Consider the following 16,107-nt stretch of genomic DNA (forward strand, 5'->3'; position numbering starts at 1 on the left):
TAATGCCCGTACCCGTTTTTTTCTTTTTTTCATAACACTCTGTTTGGAGTGTGTGTCTGAAAAACCTCTGCTTGGAGGGCCATGTAGCCCTAACACTTCGCCCATACCTCTCTATCTCAACTAAAATTGAGACACCCCACCCCTAGGCGTGAACATGCAAAAGGGAGGGCTAAGGGCTAAGTGGTAGGGGTGAGGGGTGAAATGGGAATGAGCCCTAGTGTGATTCCTGTCCACTCCTGCCCGCAAAACCAAGCACCATTTTTGGCCGCACTCGCCTGCTTCATCCACATGCCATGCTCACCTGCACCCACATACTTTGGGCTAAGCATGTGGTCTTCCACTCCACTGATGTAGGACAGCAGAGCCTCCAGACCCATTGCACCTCCACACACTCAGCAGCACAATTAAACACTTCAATGTTGCAAAAGAAAAGTAAATATATAATATTTATATATATATATATATATATATATATATATATATATATATGTTATACATATGTTTTAGGCTACTCAAAACTGTGTGAACTCATGTGACGTCACTGTGGACAGACAAGCGGGTGGCACCACAGGTGTTACAACCCGGTCTAGGGTCAGGCTGTAATAGAGAATGAGAGTGGGCTTTCTCCCCAGACCGGATGCCAGACCAAACACCGGACACCATGGAAACCAGAAAATGGTAGGTTTATTTACTTCAAAAGCTCAATTACAAGCTGGGTGAAGGCTTTAGAGATGAGTATATGCCAAAATAACAAACAAAACCAAATCTGAAAGCAAAACAAATTACAAAGGGCTAACCTATCTCCCTGCTTTAAAACCACGAGAAATGGTAACCAAAACAAAATCGCACTCATCCCCTCAGCCCCTCACCCCCTTTCCAAGTGTTCACAGAGTTTCACAGACTTCACAGAGCTTGCATGAAAGCAAAGAATGGTGTTAAGAGTGCCGGGCTGGTCTGGACAGGTGTTCTTCTAGGTCAAGTCAGAGGGGAGAAATCCCTGAACGTCTCCCAAGATGGTGGCTTGGTGACCTCTTATACCTCAGTGCGCCCCTGTGTGGCCATTCGCAGACCTGCACATCATAGAAAAAACGAGGGGAAACAGAAAACGGCCACAAAAAGACACAGAAGAGTAACTATGACTGGAGGTCACACAGACAAAAAAAAAGCAAACAAACAGCAACTTATAGCAGCTCAGCTTCGCTACTAACATTATTTTTATCTATATAAGCATCATATCATTAGCTAATTACTCTATAAGACATCCAGAAGTCAGCTAAAATTAATTTAAAGCAGAACAGAGACTGAGGCCACAATACAGGTTTAAAAGCCATAAGAATTGTTGTGGAAAAAATCTGATTTTGTGCATAGTTATTCACTGGATGTTCTATAGCGTCATGTCTGTTGCTACTTGTTATTACTAATGTGTTTTTCTCTGCAGCACACTTACAGCTTATTTGTAGCTTGCCTGTTCCCTTCTACAAGCAGCCAATAATTGTTTAAGCCCGCCCCAACCAGCCAGCCATAATGACCACCTGCACAAGCCCGCAACATGTTGGCTGTTCACCTGCAATGATGCTTCAAAATGAATCCTGTCCATAAATTATTTAGCAGATCACGCGGGTGAACCCACCAGACCTCTTGTTTGATAACAAACATTGTGAGAGACTGCTGTAGTAAATGTGGGCAGAAATCCGATCATAAGTGGTCAGCGGAAACAGCTGTACCTCTCTGTCCACTTGTGATCAGATCACTCGAGACAGATGTTAATTGTTAATACCAGGTGTGAACATAGCCAAAATTGTTCTGTTATGTCTAACAGGGCTGTAAACAGGGTTTGTAATAAAAACTACAGGCTTATAAAAGAGTGTGAAACCTTGTGATGTTTTCCTGGAAGGTTTTAGGACCAGGGGGTATTTCACAAGGCAGGATTTCTTAGTAAGCTGGATAACCTAAGCCAAAACCTTAGGTTTGTCCAGTAGGAATGCTCCTTAGCTCCTCTCCTATTGGACAGGCTCTTTGGTCTAAGTTATCAGGTAAACCAAGAAATCCTGCCATTTGAAATACCCTGTGGGCTCACAAAGCAGAATTTCACAGCTAACGTTAAGCTTAGTTTAATCTAACCCTAATTTTTCTGTCTCAAAAGGATTTGTTGCCATGACCTAACCTGGGGCGAATTTCCTAAAGCAAGATTTCTGAGTTTAGCCAGAAAACTTAAGCCCAAAGTCAAGCCTGTCCAAAAGGAAAAGATGGACATCCCTTTTTGGACAATCCTCATGCTTGGGCTTATCTGGCTAACTGAGAAATCCTTTGTGAAACAGCCCCCCGCTCCAGTTCAGGATAAGTTTGGGATTTCGGAAGATAAACAGCTCTCGGACCAACCAAAAATGAGCTTCTGACCATTTTTTTTTTTTGGCTTTTTAGCAGATGAAGCAAAGAATACTGTTTAGATATAAAAACTAAAAAGCATTACTTACTCCAAAAAGTGCTAACACTCACAGCGCTGCTTTTTTACCCTAATAGGTGCTTTACTTTCTACCTGTTTACGCCAATTTCTTTTTTCTTCTTTGAAAATAAAAGCTGCACGACTCCTCAAGTTTCATGAAAATGGCTGTTCATCATAAACATCATACTTATATAATTATAGCTTGAGGATCTAAAGTTCCATTGGTTTTGTGAAGCTGAAACAGTCAGAAACTCCTAAAGGACTTGCTTTAGGAGAAAGGCCCCTGGTTCTTCTCTGTAATCTTTCCTTGAGAACAAGTCTAAAATACTGTTGTACTGCTTTGGAGAGAAGTCTAATGATAAGATTGAGACTTCAGATACCATTGTAGTTTCGTACCATTAATTCTTATTGTCTAAAGCTTGCAGTTTTTAGGAAGATTTACATTATCCTTGCTATCCTTTGTTAGAAATCTCTCAAGTTAGCAATGAAAAGATTTCAGGTCAACAATACACAACAAATAATATGGTAAACAATAAAGAACAAGTCAATACAGTTGGAAGATATTAGAAACATCATATAAGTTACAAATAGTGGTATGCATTATATCTCCAGGCAGCTATTCTTATGAGTGATCCACATAGAAAAGCTGCACATGAGCCTAAAGTCACCAGCCCAGTGCCAAGTGTGGGCTAGAGGGGTATAAAGGCCCCCAGCATAAGGCTGTGGTGCAGTGGAGTTGCATTCTCTGGAGTGATGGAGCTCCATCCAATACCTTTGGGATGAGTTGGAGTGATCCAGAACTGACCATCCAACATCAGTACCTGACCTCACTAAGGCTCAATCAAATCCTCACAGCAATGTTCCAACATCTAGTGTAAAGCCTTCCCAGAAGAGTAGAGGCTGTTACTGCAGCATAAACTCACCATTAATACCCTTCATTTGAGAAGAAATGCCGGAGGAGCAGGTGAATAGAAACCTTTGGACTGCATGGCTGGTGTTTCTGATAAAATGGACAAGATTAAGATGTAAACAAAGTCATTCAAAGTGGTTTGGTGTGAAATGCTCTCAGAATCAGAATTGTTCACAGTGGTGGTGTTAGGAACCAGACCTCCACCTCTAAAAGCTCCCTCATAGAAAGGTATTACATGAAATGGTTATGAATGCACTGCCTGATGTCCAGGATATCTGAGATATCTTGTACTTTTATGCTAAATGTATGGCCTAAAATGTATTTCATTACATGCATGCAGGTTTTTGTGAGGCAAAGAAAACTTATTATTTTAGATTTTGCACTATTTTACTATCATCAACATTCCATATAAAAGCTCAGAAGACGTGTAGGTTCACTGGTGGTTAATTAAAATGTCTATATTTGTGTTGTAGTCATGGTGACCCCTGGGTCCTATCACCACCACCGTAAAGAAGTCTAAACCATTCAACACCAAATCACTCTGACTGACTCTGTTTAGACTGCAGGGCTTTAATTATGTAGAAATATTTGCAACAAACAGCGGCATCACAGGAAACTGTATTGCGTTTAATGAGATGCATTTCCTCAATTTGGCCACTAGGTGACAAGCTTGCATCATCAAATGTCCCCAGGCTCTCTCTACTCTCATGGGTCAGCATACCACCCCCCCTCAGGCCAGTGTGGTCACACATATAGAGTCTAGATTTCTCAGACTGACCCCTTATGTGTGTTAGCGCGGTCTGTGTTTATATATACATCACACAGTCCCAGGCTGGGCTTCACATTGACCATCGATCCTCTTTGAAACTGCTATCCATCCTCAAAAACAATATCATTTAACACTGCAGTGTATTTCAGTGCACGCTGGGGCGAGTCTAGAAAAATAGTGTTTGGTCACAGTGAAAAGGACAGGCCGCTGGGGGCCGCAGAGACAAATGCGGCGAGTGTCTGGGTGAAGTTTGACCTGTGTAATATTATATATTGATTTAATCTAAAGCGCTCTGGAGGCCCAGAGTAACAGTTGCGGTCTGTCAGAGGCCGAGACAGAGCGCTGGCTGGGGAATGCACGGCTGTGATGGACTGAGATAGCTGTCTAAGAATTTGCTTTATTGAAGTTCCATTCAGATCAAATGGATCTCTCTCTCTCTCTCTCTCTCTTTGGCAGTCACCCCCTCTCCTCTCCTCTTTTCCATCTTTATTTAAAATGGAAAAATGAAGCAGAACCTCTCCGCATGTGCTCCTCTCTTTCACCCTCTTTCTCTTACTGTTTCTCTCTATCTCTTTGTTTCTTCCCCCCCTTTTGTCTCTCTTTCTTTCTGACTCTCTCTCTCTCTTTCTCTTCTCCCTATATTTCTCCCTTCTCTTTCCACCTCCTTTCTCCCTTTTTCTCTCTGTTTCTTTCTGTTTCCTCCCCTCTGTCCTTTTCTCTGTCTGTCCTTTTTATTCTGTATCATTCTCTTTCTTGTTCTCTCTTTTTCTTTCTCCATTTTGCCATTTCTCTTTCCCTCTCTTCTTCTCTTTCTCCTTTCTTACTCTGTCGCACTCTCCTTTCTTGTTGTTTTTCTCTATTCTTCTCTTTCTGTCTCCTTTCTTCCCCTTTATTTTTTTCTCTGCCTTACTCATTCTTTTTTTCTCTTTCTCTATTCTTTCCTGTTTCTCTCCCTCTCTTTTTTGTTTCATCCCCATCTCACTCCTCTCTCTCTCTCTCTCTCTTTTCTCTGTCCCTCTGTTCTTATTGTATCATTCTCTTTCTTGTTCTTTCTCTTTCTCCTCTTTCTTGCTCTGTCTTTGTCTGTTTTTGTTCTCTCTTTCTTCTCTCTCTATTTCTCTCTTTCTCTCTCCTTTCTTTTCCTTTCCTTTTTCCCTCTACCTCTCTCTTTCTCTTTTTTCTCTTTCTCTTGTTTCTGTCCCTCTCTCTTTTTGTTTCTTCCCTGTCTTCCTGTCTTACTCATCTCTCTCCCTCTCTCTCTCCCTCTCTCTCTCTCTCTCTCTCTCTCTCTCTCTCTCTCTCTCTCTCTCTCTCTCTCTCTCTCTCTCTCTCCAGTAGCAGCAGTGTGTGTAATCAATCAGTGTTTCAAAGCTGTGATGCAGCCCCTCCTCTCCTCCTCTCTCAGAGGGAAAAGAAGACGGGAGGAGGCTGAAATACAGACATCAAAAGAGGGGAGAAAATAGACGAGTCGAGGCAGGTGCTTGTTCAGTCTGCTCATTTCTAAATCCTGAGAAAATCAGACGGGACAGTGAAGAGAAATGACTCCACTATATCAGCACAGAGCAGAACAGAGCAGCCGTCACTCTCAGTCAAAATCCCTTTATATTTATATCCAGTGCTCACTGATGTACTGCTGGAAAAGACAGAGTGTTTTGAGATTTGCACTATATGTTTGTAGATGTCTGTACTTTCATCATTTCTTCTGAACATCGCTGTGAGGATTTGATTGCATTCAGCAACGAGTGCATTAGTGAGGTCAGGTACTGATGTTGGATAATTATTATTGTTTAGAAACACCTACGTTGTACATCCACTTACTGGCCACTTTATTAGAAACACCTACCTTGTGATTCCACTCACTGGCCACTTTATTAGAAACACCCACGTTGTACATCTACTAACTGATCATTTTGTTAGAAACGCCTACCTTGTACATCCACTCAGTGGCCACTTTATTAGAAACACCCACCTTGAGATTCCACTAACTGGCCATTTTATTAGAAACGCTTACCTTGTACTTCTTCTTACCGGCCACATTATTAGAAACACCTATGTTGTACTTCTCCTCACTGGTCACTTTATTAGAAACACCTACCTTGTACTTCCTTCAATAGCCATTTTATTAGAAACACCTACCTTGTACTTCCACTAACTGGCCACTTTATTATAAACACCTGCCTTATAGGTCCAGAATGTAGGTATATAGTATGAAGGACTAGAAGATAGTTAACACCAACTGTGCTGAAACAGATGGACTACAGTCTCTAAATGTACACCAGCATGGTTGGGTTGTTTCTAATAAAGTGGCCAGGGAGTGTTGTTGTTTCATGCAGCAGGCTCATTTTGATTGACAGTGCGAGGGAAAAAAAAACAAAAACAGCTCTGTATTGAAAATGAAGAATAATGATTTTTTCCTCTCCAATTGTCAAAACAGATATGAAATGGCTCTTCACATGTTCTGTCAGTCCACGCAAATATCATCCAGTTACCCCGGCAAATGTGCAGTCAGCCAGCGCATCATCGCTCAGGCACACTACAGCCTCATAAAGAAAATTGACAAACACCCAAAATGCCAGCATAGGTAAATACTGCCGAGCAAATATAGCCTGGAGGAGAAAAAATGTCAAAGGGGCTGAGTTGTCTTTCACAATATTTAGATGGGGATCAAAAGATTTCTCCCTTAATTATTATATTTAGTGAGTGTGTTATATGTGTGTGTGTGTGTGTGTGTGTGTGTGTGTGTGTCTGCCAGATGGTGGCACCATCGGCCCACGTCCCAGAACTGCTCCAGTGTAATGGAATTCTAGCCTGAGTTATATCCAAAAACACAGCAAGGGCCAATCAGCTCTGCTTAAATAATTAACAACCAGCCCATTCACACATACACAATCTATACAATGAGTTAACACATCCTGTACAGAGAGCACACTGCTACACAATTTAATGCACAGTCACTGGTTATTTACTGAATTTAAAACATTTTAACATCTATCTATCTATCTATCTATCTATCTATCTATCTATCTATCTATCTATCTATCTATCTGTCTATCTGTCTGTCTGTCTGCCTGTATGTCTCTCTGTCTGTCGGTCTGCATGTCTGCCTATGTCTGTCTGTTTGTCTATCTATCTATCTATCTATCTATCTATCTATCTATCTATCTATCTATCTATCTATCTATCTATTTATCCATCTGTCCATCTGTCTGCATGTCTGCCTGCCTGTCTGCCTATCTATCTGTCTATCTATCTATCTATCTATCTATCTATCTATCTATCTATCTAGTTTTATTGTATTAATATGTTTCACTGTGATATAGAAGAATAGAATGAAAGTAGCAAAATTTGGAAAATATTTGCATACTTGGTAAATATTAGCACTTTATACTAGTGCTAGCCAGTGTTCAGAGAGAAATACACCTTTTTGTGTTTCTGTCTTTTTTATATCCTGCACCATATAAGCCTCTTATTAAATATAGCCTGTTTATAATCTCTTATCTAAATTGTCCTTTATGTGCGTTTTTATTGAGCTGTTACTGTAATATTGAAGTCCTCAAGAAATTTGTGTTGAAAAAGGTGATATGGTTAAATTCTCCTGAAAGTACATATTACATATCATATCATATCAGGTCATATCATATCATGTTACACATATTATATATCACTATATACCTGAGCAGGCCAGTGTGTGTATGATCTGCAACAATACAAACATTGTCATTGTGTTGTAAGACATCATAGCTGTGTGACAGCAGAGTTTCTTTGTAAACAGTAGTCACGCTGCACTGAAGGCCTGGTCTGAGTAGTTTTTGCACATTCTTTCTGCCACAAGCTCTAACAGTGTCTGAGAGCGTGACGCATGCACACTGAAAAAGTGATGCACGGAATTAACTTCATTCAAATGTATGAAATATATAACAGCAACACAACAATAACTAAAATAACACAAACTACACAACAAAATTATCTTGATTTAATCTTTATTTTTATTTTATTTAATTATTACTTACAACCAATTGACACATATTAATAAAGTAAATTATTTTTTTTTCAGACTTCCTCCCTCAGGCCATGAGTATGTCACAATTCTCTGACAGCTCTGGAGCCAGACTTCCTGTTTACGTGAATGAGTGACATGAGGAATTATCTGGCACATCCCTGCAGGACGCACTGTATGTGTTTGTATGTGAGTAAGTGAGCTTTGTCCACTGCTAGTTTCTGTCTCAGATGCTCTGCCCACAGTTACACCCGCCTCATGGTATTTACTGTGTGTTAAAATGGACATAATTAGCAGAATTTTGACAGCCAGTCGGATAGTTACACTCTGATTGTCTGCGCTGTCACGTGTACAAGCTTTCGCTGTCTGAATCTAGTCCTGCAACAGCGAAAATGCACCAAATTCTACATGTGGGTGTTCATTGGTCAGTGCTATTTAGAACCATATACAATGCATTCTCCATTCATCCGAAGAACCATTTCACCATGTAAAGAATCATTTTAGCATGAAATGGTTCTGTATACAACTCTGGTTCTAAATAGAACCATTCTCTTTACTAAAAGAACTTTACTTAAAGAACCATCTTGGTGCACAAATAGAACTTTCACTAGCCTATCTGTCCTTCACATCTATTCTTGATATTAATGAATTTTCCTGCTCATTATGTTACATGAAAACAGAGACACTAGGGCCCAATCCCATTTTTTATTTTACTCCTACACCTTGTTTTCAAGTCTCACTGTGTCCTTTGGAATGGAGTTACTGAGTTAAATTTAGGGCATCATATGCTTTTAAACTATTCACCAGCTTCTTGTTTGAATTTTTCCATTTCACCTTAAATAGGGCAGCTGTTACATTCTGGGATTTCAGGTGTCAGTACCGCTGGACTATTTAAGGTGGAACAAGAAATTTAGCTAGCTAGCTACCAAGACATTAGCATACTATTAGTGATTTTTTATGCTTGTTATGAAGTAAAGGACTATAATACACTGCACTGACATTAAACTAAGATAATACAGTGGTTATCATTATTTTCTAACATAAAAAATACTCTGAAAAACCTCTGTTTGGAGGGCCATGTAGCACTGACACTTCGCCCTACCCCTCTATCTCAACAAAAATCAGGATATCCTACTCCTAGGAGTGAACGCACAAAACAGAGGGCTAAGGACTAAGTGGTAGGGGCGAGGGGGAAAATTGGGCCTTTGTCAGTTTACAAGTACCCAAAAGACTGATGCTGGACCAGAAATATGTTCTGCAATTCATGTTCCAAAGACAAATACATTGCTCTTTTTTCATTGCTTGTCTGCTATTATTAGCAGTAGCTTGGGCTGCAGGTATGAAATACGCATCTGTAAGAGGTCCAACAATAAAACAGGCAGATTATCCAGACAGTGTGGCACTGATGAGCTGCTAGAAGAGAAGTAAAGCATACCCTTGTTTGGTGTGGACCACTGAATAAGAGCTTTCAAGTTTTTTGTCATTTGCACAGGACATTCATTCATTGAAATGCTTGTGGTGAGGCACAAGTAATCACTCTACAGAAAGTTAACAAAGTTAACTTGCTTTGTACAAATATATTTATTTCATTTGTTTAGTGCAGACCCAAGTACAGGTGGAGTGTTCACACCTGTCAGAATAAACTGAACTAAAGAAAAGGTTCGATTGGTCCACTGAATTGAAAAAAAGTTTGCATAATCAGATATTTAAAAGGCCTTCAAGAGTTTTCTTTGAAGGATTTCATAATCGCCTGCTCCTACATGTCACTAAAAACAACAGTCTGTGATCGGTCATTTGGGATGTTAGTGAAATGGCCCCTTTCTGTAAAAGTAGGCAGTTGTGGGCACCAGATTGGTGCAACCGTTTAAGCGTTGACCCTTTTGTCTACACACAAAAAGATAATACTTCTAGGGTTCTTTAGTAAAGGCAATGGTTTTACTTAGACACATCAGTTCTATATAGAACAATTTCATGCTTAAATGGTTCTTTTCATTTGTGAAATCATTCTTCAGATTAATGGAGATTGTGTTGTATATGAAAATGGTTCTTCTATTGTTGTTACAATAGCTGAATCCTTTTAATGGTTCTACAGATACATTTATATGTGTAACTGACCAATATAACTGACCTCTCTCTGGGTAGGAGAGATGGTCCTCCCTCTCCCCCATGACTTAGTGTAATGCTAGCCAACATGGGTGTCTGTTAGCCAGTAGTGGCAGTTCAGGTCCAGAAGGTAGTTAGCTTAAATGTAGAGATGTTCAGGCAGTTGAAACCAAAAGTCTGGGGAGGATTTCTACTTTGGACCTGAATATCCATCTCTGGGCATGAAAGAGTTAGCAGATAGTATTCTCCTCCAAGCATGTTGAGCTGTCTAATGATTGTGCATTAACAGCAGTTTGTAAAGATGTGGTGGAGTCTTTACCTACTCAGCTTAGTAGCATCGTAAGATGGGACAAGACCTACACTGTAACTTTCACTGTGAAGTACTATAAAATGTAATGGTTTTATTTTGTTTTATTTATGCCAGACTTTTTTAATAGTTTTTTTTTTTTTATTATTCCACATTGTAGCAGGTGTAACTGGTCATGACTAAATTGGGAAAAAATTGGCTACTTTAATCAACAAAAACCCATGAGAATCTCTGAAATACAGTAAACTGCAAACACCTGGCTTGTAAAACTGCTCTAGAGTGTTGATGTCTCTGTAGAAACACCTGAATAAGACTTTATTCACTTCCTTACTAGCTCTTTTTTGTTGGTGTCATTTCTGACAGTATTAGTAATAGAGCTGTACCTATGGAATAATGCCATGCATTGTATCCTCTTGTGGTGTCAGCAAAGGTGTTTAAACCACCTTTGGACCAAAAGAGTTTCAATATGTGCTTTAATAACAGTTAGAAAAGAAACCTTTTCTTTATCAGAGAAGACACTCTGTTGAACACATAGCTGAGTGTTTGAGATAACTATATCCAAAAGATTAGCACACACAATTGTGTGCAAATGTTAGGATGCTCCAGTAAAATTCTATGTTTTGTTGATTATCTAAGTGAAAATAAAGTATGTAAGTTATTTAAGTAACACATCTTCTTAAGATGGCATTTTAATGCAAATATTAGCACATTTATTTACAACAAACTATGGAATTCGACTGAGGCGTCCAAACCTTTGCACACATCTTCAACTGTTTTAAAGTAACCAAACCTTTGCAGGGGTTTCATGCTGAATTAAAAAGAGGTGAAAATCAAATATTGCTTGCTAAAATTCAAAAGAACACAAGGTATCTCCAAACTTTCGAAGGGTGCTTTCTGTCTCATTGAGACTGAATATCAAAACTATACATTTGTTGGAAAATCTAAAAAGTCCCCAAATATAACCAACTGTAGAAAGAACAATTTAAAGGCTTAAGTGTTCAATTAAAAGCCTCCTGTGTTCTTTCGGCATTAGTTCTGCTTTGATGAGCATTTTTCCAAAGAGTTTCTTTCATGTGAAGTTTGTGTAGCAAAGCAAATAAAAATATATACCCCCTTCAAAGCCAGTGGGGGGTTTTAGCAAAGAACAAGAATCGACAAAACCTTTCAATTAGCTAAATCGGTGGCAGGGACACGGTAAGCTTCAGTGACAATGATAATGAGTAAAACAAATGCTTGAGAGAGAGGCTTTCAAAGAGAGCAAGTGAGAGAGAGAGAGAGAGAGAGAGAGGTAGAGGAGTTGTGATAGACCCAAAGCTGGGCTGCTATGGAAGATTACGTCTGTAAGTCAGGTAAAGACCACCCCAGGTAGAAGCCGTGTTTGAGCAGTAAATCTGCACCTTTAGCGCTAATGCCACCAATGTCTGAGACTTCCCTGGCCTAGGACTCAACCCTGCACCCCCACCACCCCCAGCCAACCACACCAACACACCTGCGAGGGAAACCCCCACATCACACACTCTCAGAGAGGTTAGCAGAGGCTAAAGCTTCTGCTATCTTCATTAAAGCGTTCCGAAGAAATTACAATCAACAACAAGACGTTCATAAGAAGTGCTATTCTGGGAATTAAACCTCAGAACCTCTTACTGTCATTTTGCTGTACTGTTTAAAGGTAAGCATGCAATTACACAATTAATTGTATAGGTATTTTCTTAAGCAACATGCAGCTCTTTTACTGCCCTGTTGCGGCTCCACAGCAGAGTTAGATTTTTAGGTATAAATAAAATAATCTTCCTTTACAGTAAAATAAAGCTCTGCTGATTGTTCTAACACAGTTTTAACAATAAATGGTCTTGAACACACGAGTTAATGTATAACTGCTAATTCACCCTTTAACCCTGAAGATTGGCACTGCTGGTCACCATAGCAACACAAACAAAACTTTTGCCTAGCTAATAGCTAACGAAAACGCAAAGAGAAAGATTTAAGATGAACATCGATAATTTAGAGATGAATGGACTTATTACCATTTACAGTCACTTCGGCTGGTTTCCCTGATACGTTTAATCTGCAACAAGAAACTGTCAAACACTAAAAAGTCGTGAAGTCAGCTCCTCGTTCACCAACTTCTTGCTTGAATGTTCCTGTTCCACCTTAAATGGTGCAGTTGGGGACCGGAAGATTCAAACAAGAAGTTGGCAAATGAAAAGCTATTTTCTGTTCTATTACATTATTTGCCATTAGGGCTGCTAATTAATGGGCTGCTAATAAATGATCACTTTTCATAATCATTTAATTTCTATTATTTAACTATTAATAATAATAGTAAGCTTCATTTATATTGTGTCTTTCTTAAAGGATGCTTTACAACACACACACCGAAACACACAAACAACACTTCACAAAAGACTTAGTACACACAGAAAACATAGTGTTTAATTAATCGACTAACTGAGCCATTATGACAAAAGAACTGCCTGTGTGACAGGTGATCTCTTATTTTATGATAAAGTGAAACAATAGAAGCCATATGGAAGTCACTGCTTCCTGTAGTGTATTACAGTCTGTCAGAGTGACTGTGTGGATCATATGAACATTATAGAGCACTTTTTAAATGAAACAATAGAAGTCATATCACCCCCTGGACTTCTTGTAGTGTATCACTATAGGAAATTGTATAGTTTTTAAGTATATAAAGTCTACATTTGTTGACCGTTTTCTAAACTGGACTATTTTTCATGCAGAACTTTTTAAGAAAATGACCTGTTCTTAGATATGTTCTTGAGAGAATAAGGCAAATCGAGAAAATTCAAAAGAAATTATTTGAAGCCTAATAATTTTTGCAGAAGTATAAAAAAAATAAAATAAAATAAGAGAAACGGATTACAACTTTTTGAAGAATAACAACTAAACTTTGTACATTTTTTAAATGTAAAAAATTAAGAAAGTACTGTTTTTAGGAAAAAAAAAACTTTTAAAGAATAACTGCCTTTATTTTTTTGGCCTTTTTTTTTCTTTACTTCTCAAGGCGCTTTGGTGATTCTGGCTGCTGGTTACTTCAGGCAGACTGGATTACCAGGAAGCCTTTAGAGGGCTTAAGCTTTAATCATGCGTTTGACCATCTAAAACAACTGATGGTCGTAATTGATGGGCTGAAATTGCTCGTCACACTTTAAGTGAGGTGTAATAAGTGTGGTTTTGTGCTTACAGCCCTTGATTTGGGTTTTGGTGGAGTGAACAGTAGCGGTGCTGTGCAGGAGGATTTGAGGTTGCGTTGTGCAATGCGTCTAAGTCTACGAAATAGCAAACAACACCCACATTACACCACCCAAAGAGAGAATATGTGTGTGGGAGAGACTGTGTGTGTGTGTGTGTGAGTGTGTGTGTATTTGCACGGTAATTATATAATTACTTTGTTAACACACTCTGTCTGGTTCTTTAGTGGCTTTGGCGCCTGGGAGTCACATGAGGCCCTTGAATATACATATATTTATACTGTATAGCAACAGGCAAGCGCAAAAACACAGCCTGCTCACCGAAGGCAAATATGCTGTGGGCTTTTTTCAGGTTGATTCAGGGAGCGACAAAAAGAGAAATAATAAAAAATGACAGTAACCCAGACGGGATTGCTGCTTCTCGTCTTTTGTCTTCCACCCACACAAACGAGAAACAAACAGCTCTAAAAGATTCTCAGACAATGCTCGTTACCTCCCACAGTTAAGCCTGGCCCAGGGCTGGGTCGCTCACTAGCTTAAGTGTTACACCACATGCACTGTTTGACATTTTCAGTCAGGTTTGTCATTTCTTTTGTTGGGCTGCTCCACTGACTCAAGACGTTTCCCTCGCTTTTTCAACAAAAATGATAATGAAATGTTAGACTTCAGGATCAGAAAGAGAAGTAGTTTTATTTTACCAGAGGTTAATTCATCCTCTCCTGGGAACAAACTTAAATCTGGCATTTTTCATCAAACTTTAGTGCTCGGTTTGCTGGGTTAAACATATTGGTAAAAAAATAAAATGTAATTCTATAATCTTTGTACAGGCCACATTTTAGATATTTTAATTTTTTAATGTTAATTTCAGCAAATGAGATATAATTATTATTAAAATGTTATTATTTTTCTAAATCAAATGATGGTACATTATTCCACAGCAAATTAAATTTCATATTATTTATATATATATCTATATTTATATCTATCTATCTATCTATATATATATATATATATATATATATATATATATATATATATATATATATGTATGTATATGACATGTATCAGCAGTTAGATTCTAAAGTGAGAGTTAAGTTCCAATAAAAAAAACATTAATATTTTAAAAATGTTGTTAAAATTAAGAAAGATGACATTAAGGAATTATTATAAATTAATTATAAATCTCAATTACAGTATATTTTTAGCAGTTAATACCAAAAACCTGATAATATTGAATAAAACATCTTTTAATATACAACCCCAATTTCGAAAAAGTTGGGACGCTGTGTAAAATGTAAATAAATGTAAAGAAAAACAGAATGTGATGATTTGCAAATCTCATGGACCCATATTTAATTTACAATAGAACATAGAACACATATCAGATGTTGAAAGTAAAACATTTTATCATTTCATGAAAAACATTAACTCATTTAGAACTTCATGGCAACAACGCATCCCAAAATAGTTGGGACAAGGGCAACAAAAGGCTGGAAAAGTAAGTGGTACTAATACAGCTGAAGGAGTAATTTGCAACTAACTCACATGACTGGGTATAAAAAGAGCATTTTAGAGAGGCAGAGTCTCTCAGAAACAAAGATGGGCAGAGGTTCACCAACCTGTGAAAAACTGTATCAAAAAAATTATGAAAGAATTTCAGAAAAAATGTTCTTCAATGTAAAATTGCAAAGACTTTGGATATCCCACCATCAACAGTACATAATATGATCAAAAGATTCTGGAGAAATCCCTGTACGCAAGGGACAAGGCCGATGTTCAATATTGGATGCTTGTTATCTTTGGGCCCTCAGGCAGCACTGCATTCAAAACAGGCATGATTCTGTACTGGAAATCACTCCATGGGCTCAGGAACATTTCCAGAAATCATTGTCTGTCAACACAGTTCACCGTGCAATCCACAAACGCAAGTTAAAGTTGTATCATGCAAAGAAGAAATCATATATATATATACACAGGATCCAGAAAAGCTGCCAACTTCTCGGGGCCTGAGCTCATTTAAGATAGACTGAGGTGAAGTGGAAAAGTGTCCTGTGGTCCAAAGAATCAAAATTTGAAGTTCTTTCTGGAAATAATGAACACTGCCTCCTCCACGCTAAAGACCTCCCAGCTTGTTATTAGCACACAGTTCAAAAGCCAGCATCCATGATGGTATGGTGGAGCATTAGTGCACCTGGCATGGGTGTCTTGCACATCTGTGAAGGCACCATTAATGCTGAATGAAATATACAGGTTTTGGCAACATATGCTGCCATCCAGACAGTGTCTTTTTCAAAGAAGGCCTTGCATATTTCAGCAAGACATTGCTAAACTACACTAGCATCCAACAGCATGGCTTTGCAGAAGAA

General features: G+C 38.6%; 1 long non-coding RNA gene across 1 annotated transcript; it reads left to right on the forward strand.

Moving 5' to 3' along the window:
• Positions 1-6,444: 6,444 nt before the first annotated feature.
• On the forward strand, positions 6,445-9,610 carry LOC118806474. Its single transcript, XR_005007120.1, has 2 exons — positions 6,445-6,703; positions 8,177-9,610. It is a non-coding gene; the product is annotated as an uncharacterized LOC118806474 (long non-coding RNA).
• The last annotated feature ends 6,497 nt before the right edge of the window (positions 9,611-16,107 follow it).

This window comes from Colossoma macropomum, unplaced genomic scaffold, assembly GCF_904425465.1.
Source record: "Colossoma macropomum unplaced genomic scaffold, Colossoma_macropomum, whole genome shotgun sequence".
NCBI lineage: Eukaryota > Metazoa > Chordata > Actinopteri > Characiformes > Serrasalmidae > Colossoma > Colossoma macropomum.